This window comes from Rutidosis leptorrhynchoides, chromosome 1 (genome assembly GCF_046630445.1).
Source record: "Rutidosis leptorrhynchoides isolate AG116_Rl617_1_P2 chromosome 1, CSIRO_AGI_Rlap_v1, whole genome shotgun sequence".
Lineage (NCBI taxonomy): Eukaryota > Viridiplantae > Streptophyta > Magnoliopsida > Asterales > Asteraceae > Rutidosis > Rutidosis leptorrhynchoides.
The window spans coordinates 443,677,242-443,686,959 of record NC_092333.1 but is presented as its reverse complement, the minus strand read 5'-3'; positions in this window follow the sequence as shown (position 1 = coordinate 443,686,959).

Genomic DNA, 9,718 nt, shown 5'->3' with positions numbered 1-9,718 from the left:
CTGTTTGTGTTTTCAACTTGACCACTCGTTTGAGGGTGGTAAGAAGTTGAAAAACGATGATTAACTCCGTACTTTTTTAGCACTTTCTCGAGTAGTTGATTTTTAAAATGAGTTCCACGATCACTGATTAATGCTTTTGGAATCCCAAAACGCGAGAAAAGATTTTTAAGAAAGATGACAACAACTCGAGCATCGTTAGTGGGTAAGGCTTTTGCTTCAGCCAATTTAGAAACTTAATCGACTGCCACGAGAATGTATTTGCATTTGTTAGAAGCGGGGAATGGACCCATGAAGTCAATACCCCATATGTCGAATACTTCGCATACTAAGATGCTTTGTTGTGGCATTTCGTCTCTCTTGGAGATATTTCCAGATCTTTGACAAGAATCACAAGTTTTTACCATATTGTATGCATCTTTAAAAATTGTAGGCCAGTAAAAACCTGAGTCAAAAACCTTTTTGGCTGTATAGCTAGGTCCGAAATGTCCACCAGCCGGTCTTTCATGACAGTGCACTAGAATTTGTTGCGCTTCTTTGCCGTATACACATCGACGTATAACTTGGTCAGCCCCTATACGAAAGAGATTAGGGCTTTCCCAAAAGTAAAACTTAAGATCAGCAAAGAATTTCTTCTTTTGCTGATAAGTTTGATTTTTAACAAGAATTCCTGCGGCTAGATAATTAGCATAGCCCGCAAACTATGGAATTTCTTCTTCTATTTCAATTCGCATAAGGAACTCGTCCGGAAAAGTATCGTGAATAACAGATTCATCGAGTGTTTCTAAGTTAGGATTTTCAAGACGGGATAAGTGATCCGCAGCGAGATTTTCAGCACCTTTTTTATCCTTAATTTCAATGTCGAATTCTTGTAGGAGTAGAATCCAACGAATTAGTCTAGGTTTAGCATCTGGCTTTTTGAATAAGTACTTTAGGGCTGAATGATCGGTATAAACAATTATTTTAGATAACACTAAGTAAGATCTAAACTTATCGAAAGAAAAAACTACTGCAAGAAGCTCCTTCTCAGTAGTCGTGTAATTCAACTGAGCTCCTGTAAGCGTTTTACTTGCGTAGTAAATTGGTTGAAATTTGTTATCTTGACGTTGACCTAAAACAGCTCCCATCGCGAAATCACTAGCATCACACATTAGCTCGAAAGGTCTGGACCAGTCGGGTGATACCATAATGGGTGCATTCGTAAGTTTATTTTTTAGAATGGAGAAAACTTGTAAGCATTCGTCATTGAAGCCGAATGTACTGTCTTTCTAGAGAAGTTTAGTCATGGGTCGAGCGATTTTGGAAAAGTCCTTTATGAATCGTCGATAGAATCCCTCATGACCTAAGAAACTACGAATTCCTTTAACGTTAGTTGGAGGAGGAAGCTTTGAGATTACGTCGATCTTAGCTTTGTCTACTTCCATTCCATCTCGAGAAATCTTGTGTCCTAAAACAATGCCTTCCTTCACCATGAAGTGGCATTTTTCCCAATTTAAAACAAGATTTGATTCCTCACAACGAATTAACATTCGCTCGAGGTTGGAAAGGCATGAATCGAAGGAGTCTCCAAAAACAGAGAAATCATCCATAAAGACTTCCATACTTCCTTCTATCATGTCATGAAATATTGCCATCATACACCTTTGAAAGGTGCCTGGCGCATTGCATAATCCGAACGGCATTCGTCGATATGCAAATGTACCAAATGGACAAGTAAATGTTGTCTTGTCTTGGTCTTTTGGATCAATGGGAATTTGAAAATAACCGGAGAATCCATCAAGGAAACAATAGTACTCTTTTCCCGCTAAACGTTCTAGCATTTGATCAATATAAGGAAGTGGGAAATGATCTTTCCTTGTGGCGTCGTTTAAACGACGGTAGTCTATACAGACTCTCCAGCCAGTGACTGTTCTTGTAGTAACAGGTTCATTATCATCATTAAGAACGACAGTTGTACCTCCTTTCTTGGGTACTACTTGTACAGGACTAACCCATGGGCTATCGGATATAGGGTATATTAACCCGGCATCAAGTAACTTGATAACCTCCTTCTTGATAACTTCTTTCATGTTAGGGTTTAACCTTCGTTGTCTTTGTACCACGGGTTTAAAATCTTCTTCCATTAGAATCTTATGCGTACAATAAGCTGGATTAAACCCTGGAATATCAGTTGTTTTCCAAGCAATTGCTTTCTTATGATTTTTTAGAACGGACATTAACCTACTCTTTTCGTTATTGGAAAGTTTTGATGAAATTATAACAGGCAATTGTGACGTACCTTAAAGAAAAGCATACTCCAAATGTTCCGGGAGTTCTTTAAGTTCCAAGGTTGGCGGTTCTTCCAAGGAAGATTTTATTCGGAACCTGTTACCATCGGTAATTTCTTCAAAGGGTTCATCTTCTTTGGGAAGTTCTTCCTCACAATAATCTTCATCGATTACTACTTTCAATAATTCATCAAGTTCAAGTTCTACATCGAATTCATCACCTTCACTCACTGAGGTGAAGTTCGAGGTGTCGACATTTAGTAATTCTTGTAATTCTTTTTCGACACAACAATCAACAATATCTACCTTATAACATTCGTTATCGGAAGAGATATGTTGTTTCATAGCTTTATCTATGTTTAGGGTAACTCTATCTTCCCCTACACCTAGACTAAGCTTTTTGTCTTTAACACGCACAATTGCGTCAGCGGTATTTAAAAATGGTCGCCCTAGAATTAGAGGAACTGATAATGCTAAAAACGAACATATATTTCATAGCATTATTCCTCAAGAAAGACAAGCTTTTAGTTGCAATTGTTCTATTTACAAGTGATATTCGTTTAAATAATAAAAGGTGAAGACAAAAGACAGATTCGACGAATTGAAGACGCAAACGACCAAAAAGCTCAAAAGTACAAAAGACAATCAAAGAGGTTCCAATTATTGATAAGAAACGTCTCGAAATTACAAGAGTACAAGATTCAAAACGCAAAGTACAAAATATAAAATTGTACGCAAGGACGTTCGAAAATCCAGAACCGGGACCAGAGTCAACTCTCAACGCTCGACGCAACGGATTAAAAATTACAAGTTAACTATGTATATAAATATAATATAATATATAATTAATTATATTAATTATATATATATTATATTTATAAATAAAAACCGTCGGCAGATAAAGACTCCAAAGTTGTGAGCTGTAATTTCAATCTCCGCGACTCGCGGAGTTTGAAGGCAAAAATGCCGCGAGTCGCGGAGCCCCAAAAGTCGAAAATCCCTATAAAGCTCGCGCATTCTGATCGTAAAAATTAACAAAATATATATCTTTTTCTTCTCCTCATTCATACGTAAAATATATATATATATATTTATAATTTATATTTTAATTTTAATTATAATTATAATTCTAATAATAAGGGTATGTTAGCGAATGTTGTAAGGGTGTAAGTCGAAATTTTGTCCGTGTAACACTACGCTATTTTTAATCATTGTAAGTTATGTTCAACCTTTTTACATTAATGTCTCGTAGCTAAGTTATTATTATGCTTATTTAAAATGAAGTAATCATGAAGTTGGGCTAATTACTAAAATTGGGTAATTGGGCTTTGTACCATAATTGGGGTTTGGACAAAAGAACGACACTTGTGGAAATTAGACTATGGGCTATTAATGGGCTTTATATTTGTTTAACTAAATGATAGTTTGTTAATGTTAATATAAAGATTTACAATTGGGCGTCCCTATAAATTACCATATACACTCAATCGGACACGATGGGCGGGGTATTTATATGTACAAATAATCGTTCATTTAACCGGACACGGGAATGGATTAATAGCCACTAGAATAATTAAAATAGGGGTGAAATTATGTACAAGGACACTTGGTATAATTGATAACAAAATATTAAAACCTTGGGTTACACTCAGTCGACATCCTGGTGTAATTATTAAACAAAGTATTAAAATCTTGTTACAGTTTAAGTCCCCAATTAGTTGGAATATTTAACTTCGGGTATAAGAATAATTTGATGAGGACACTAGCACTTTATATTTATGACTGATGGACTGTTATGGACAAAAACTAAACGGACATATTAAATAATTCAGGACAAAGGACAATTAACCCATGGGCATAAAACTAAAATCAACACGTCAAACATCATGATTACGGAAGTTTAAATAAGCATAATTCTTTTATTTCATATTTAATTTCCTTTATTTTATATTTAATTGCACTTCTAATTATCGCATTTTTATTTATTGTTATTGTATTTAATTGCACTTTTAATTATCGTACTTTTTAATTATTGCAAGTTTATTTTATCGCACTTTTATTATTCGCAATTTCATTATCGTTATTTACTTTATGCTTTAATTTAAGTCTTGTATTTATTTTTAATATTTTACATTTGGTTTTAACTGCGACTAAAGTTTTAAAATCGACAAACCGGTCATTAAACGGTAAAAACCCCCCTTTATAATAATAATATTACTTATATATATGTTTGTATTTTTATAAAAGTAAACTAATATAGCGTTGAGCTTTGTTTAAAAAAAAAGATTCCCTGTGGAACGAACCGGACTTACTAAAAACTACACTACTGTACGATTAGGTACACTGCCTATAAGTGTTGTAGCAAGGTTTAAGTATATCCATTCTATAAATAAATAAATTTCTTGTGTAAAATTGTATCGTATTTAATAGTATTTCCTGCAAAAATTTAATAGTATTTTATACCCCTTAGCTTTGACATCAAGTAAATTTTGGCGCCGCTGCCGGGGAACTCTTAAACGCCGGAAGCGCAACGCTAATATTAAAAAAAAGAGATTTTTAGTTTACTTCTATTAAAAGTCGCTTTTATAAAAATACGTTTTAAATATTCGAAAATATAAAAAGAAAAACAAAAATATAAGTATTTTTAAGATTTTGTTAAATATTTAAGTTTTATAAAGTTTCTTTATTTTTATTTTATAAAAACATAAGTTTTATTTAAGTATTTTGTTTTTATTTAAAAACATAAAAAATATATATAAATCTAGTTTTAAGCATTTTATTTATTAAAATTATAAAGTATTCTATTTTATTTAAGTTTTTAAAATATAAGTTTTTATACACATATTTTTTTTAACAGAAAAATTAAAAACAGAGAAAAAAAATAAATAAATAAATAAAAACGCATAAATTTTAAACTGTTTCAGAGTTGAATTTCTGAACCCCGCGACTCGCGGGGTTTGAAGCTTTGAATACCGCAAGTCGCGGAGACCATCTGACACAGCTGACCAGAACCCTAATCAAGCATTAATTACGGGTAATTATAATAATTATTAATATAAAACCCTAATTATCAATTATTATTAAAATTAAGTTTTATTTTAAAATTTCTTTTTATTTAATTTGTTTTATTTAGTTTAATTAGTTTAATTAAATTGTAAAATTAGTAGTTTTATTAAATAAATAATATAAAAATAATATTTTTATAAAAATTGTAATTTTTACAACTTTTTGTATATTTTTATATTTTGTCCCTTTTTAATTGTTTTAGCGTAATATTTGTATTTTTAGCTCATATTTAGTTTTAAACTTAGTTTTTGCTATAGTTATTTTTACTCCTAGATTTTTAGTCTTTGCCGTAGAATTCCTTAAGTGCTTTTTCTTTAGACTAAGATTTAAGTGCTTTAGAATTTTGCGACGCCTTTTTAAGTTTTAGTTTCTTTTTAAGTTATTTCCATTTGGGATTTAGTTTTTCCTGTAAGCTTTAATATTTTTAGACACCTTTTACTATGTACCAATTATCATTCCAATTAGTAATCTCAATTTGCGATTATAATTTTAAGTTAGTTGCAGTAATAAGGTTAGGTTAGTCAAGTATTTTTAAGTTTTTATAAGTTTCTTTTATTTTTCCGTCACCTTTTATTTTTCAACCATTTTTCTTTTTCAACCTTTTTTCGACGAACTCTTTTTCTTTCTTATTTCTCGCTATTCTAGTTTTAGGACATAGATTTTTATTCTACTTCTTATCTAAATTTTTTAAAATTACGAAAATTTATTTTAAGTGGTTAAATTGATAGACATCAAAATTTTCTGGTTCGTAGTAATAGTTGGATTTGTACGTGTACCGGGTTATTGGAGCCAAACAGTCCTCAATTATATTGAGACCAAACGAATCCTGCCCCTCTGCTGCATCTTTTGGCTATTCGAAACGGGGGCAAAATCAGAAAAGTCTATTGATTGGATAACTTATTATAATTTTTCTTTCCTTTTAAAAACTAATAGGATATTCAGTGAATGCACCGAGCAAGACGTTCATCACCTTTTGTACGTTCACCACCTGTAACTAGATCAAGACATTTAGCAAATATTACCGCCGTTGATTTTTCTTTAGAATCGTCATCCAGTCGACCAAGTACTTCAGTTCAAATTTCCGATAATCCATTTTTTGAACCCAACCTCACAATTGAGAATCCGGAGAATATTCAGGAACGGTTCGTAGATCCTGAACCATTAAACTTTCCTCCGGAACCACCAATCATTCAAACAGAGATTGTTGAGGAACGAACCATTAAATCAGAATCCTCTAGTGATTCCGATTCAACAAATTCAATTATGGAGAATCTGGAACCTTTAAGTATGGAAGACCGAATGAGAGCTAAACGCACTGGCCAAGGTCACGCAATTACTCATCCAGACATTAATGCGCCAGATTATGAAATCAAAGGACAAATTCTATACATGGTGACTAATCAATGCCAATTTAGTGGTGCGCCGAAGGAAGATCCAAATGAACATCTACGTACCTTTAATAGGATCTGCACACTATTTAAAATCCGAGAAGTGGAGGATGAACAGATATATCTCATGTTATTTCCCTGGACTTTAAAGGAAGAAGCCAAAGATTGGTTGGAATCGTTACCTGAAGGGGCGATTGATACATGGGATGTTTTAGTTGACAAATTTCTTAAACAATTCTTTCCTGCATCTAAAGCCGTAAGACTTCAAGCAGAAATTGTTACGTTTACACAGAAACCAAATGAAACTTTATATGAGGCGTGGACAAGATATGGAAAGTTGTTAAGAGGATGTCCGCAACATGGTTTAGACACCTGTCAAATAGTACAAATATTCTACCAAGGATGCGACATCACTACAAGAAAAGACATAGATATAGCAGCTGGTGGTTCTATTATGAAGAAAACCGAAACAGATGCTTACAAAATTATTGATAACACTGCTTCCCACTCACATGAGTGGCACCAAGAAAAAGATATCATTAGATCATCTAAAGCAGCTAGAGCAGATTCTAGCCATGACTTAGATTCCATTTCCGCAAAGATAGATGCTGTGGAGAGACGAATGGAAAAGATGACTAAAGATATTCACTCAATACGAATTAGTTGTAAGCAGTGTGGAGGACCACATTTGACAAAAGATTGTCTCAGTATTGAATTAACAATGGAACAAAGAGAGAATATTTCATACATAAATCAAAGGCCTGGAAATAATTATCAGAATAATTATCAACCGCCAAGACCGATTTACAATCAAAACCAGAATTATAACCGAAATATTCCATACAACAACCAACAAGGTCCTAGCAATCAACAAGTATCCAATAATACTTACAATCAGCAAAGACCAAATTTTCAAAACAAGCCACCACAACAAACCGATGATAAAAAGCCGAATTTAGAAGATATAATGACAAAGCTAGTTGAAACTCAAACACAGTTTTTCACATCTCAAAAACAAACCAATGAACAAAATGCTCAAGCATTTAGAAATCAACAAGCTTCTATTCAAAATCTGGAACAAGAAGTAAGTAACCTAGCAAGGTTAATAGGTGAAAGAAAACCGGGAAGTCTACCTAGTGATACAAATGCTAACCCCCGGAATGAAACAGCTAAAGCTATTACCACAAGAAGTGGTACAACACTTAAACCACCTGAAATACCTGTAACTTCTGATGAAGCTACTCCTACTCCACAAGAACCACAACCTGATCAAGATAAGGAAAAAGAACCGGTAGTTGAAAAGGTTAATGAAGATAACACAGTTAAGGCTAAACCTTATGTTAAACCATACCAACCACCACTTCCTTACCCGAGTAAAATGAAGAAAGAGAAACTTGAAGCCGAGCAATCCAAATTTTTGGATATGTTTAAACAGATAAATGTAAATCTTCCTTTCATTGATGTGATTTCAGGAATGCCTAGATATGCTAAATTTTTGAAAGATCTAATTTCAAATAGAAAGAAAATGGAAGAACTCTCGGATGTTACTATGAATGCTAATTGTTCAGCAGTGATGTTGAATAAGATACCAGAAAAATTATCTGATCCAGGAAGTTTCACAATTCCATGTTTTCTGGGTAGTCTTAGTTCAATAGAAGCATTGGCAGACTAAGGTGCTAGTATAAATTTAATGCCATATTCACTATACACTAAACTAGACCTTGGAGAATTGAAACCAACCAGAATAAGCATACAACTAGCCGATAGATCAATAAAATATCCTAGAGGGATAATGGAGAACATGCTAGTTAAAGTTGGTACTTTAGTATTTCCAGTAGATTTTGTTGTTCTGGACATGGAAGAAGATTCTCAAGTTCCTCTCATATTAGAAAGACCATTCTTAAACACGGCTAAAGCAATGATAGACGTGTTCGGTAAGAAATTGACCCTAAGTATAGAGGATGAGAGTGTTACCTTTTCAGTTGATAGAGCAATGCAACAACCACAATCTGCAGATGATACATGTTATTATATTCAAACTATAGATGCACATGCAGAATTATTAGAAGAATTTCCAGAATTACAAGGAACAGGAGAATGTTCTTTAGGAGAAGGTAATGAACCAATTGATGAAGCTGAAATGTTAGCTACACTAATAGCTAATGGATATGAACCAACAACAGAAGAAATTCAAATGCTAAAAGAAGAAGACAGATATCGATATAAATCATCGATAGAAGAACCTCCGAAATTAGAGTTAAAACCACTTCCAAACCATTTGGAATACGCTTACTTACATCGTGAATCTGAATTACCTGTAATAATATCGTCTTCTCTTACTGAAAATGAGAAATCACAACTCATTTCTGTGTTGAAAGCTCATAAACCAGCCATTGCATGGAAGATTCATGATATTAAAGGAATAAGTCCTTCGTATTGCACACATAAAATCCTTATGGAAGAAGGTCATAAAACATATGTGCAACGCCAACGAAGACTAAATCCTAATATGCAAGATGTAGTTAAGAAAGAGATTATTAAACTGCTAGACGCAGGTCTAATTTATCCAATCTCTGATAGTCCATGGGTAAGCCCAGTTCAATGCGTGCCTAAGAAGGGTGGCATGACTGTCATTACAAATGAGAAAAATGAGCTTATTCCTACTAGGACTGTAACAGGATGGCGTGTGTGTATTGATTATAGAAAATTAAATGACGCCACCAGAAAAGATCACTTTCCCTTACCTTTCATAGATCAAATGTTGGAAAGATTAGCCGGAAATAGTTATTATTGTTTTCTAGATGGATTTTCCGGATATTTTCAAATTCCAATAGCACCCGAGGACCAAGAGAAAACCACATTCACGTGCCCTTATGGTACTTTTGCTTACAAACGCATGCCATTTGGACTTTGTAACGCCCCTGCAACCTTTCAAAGGTGTATGATGGCGATTTTTCATGACATGATAGAAGAATGCATGGAAGTATTCATGGATGACTT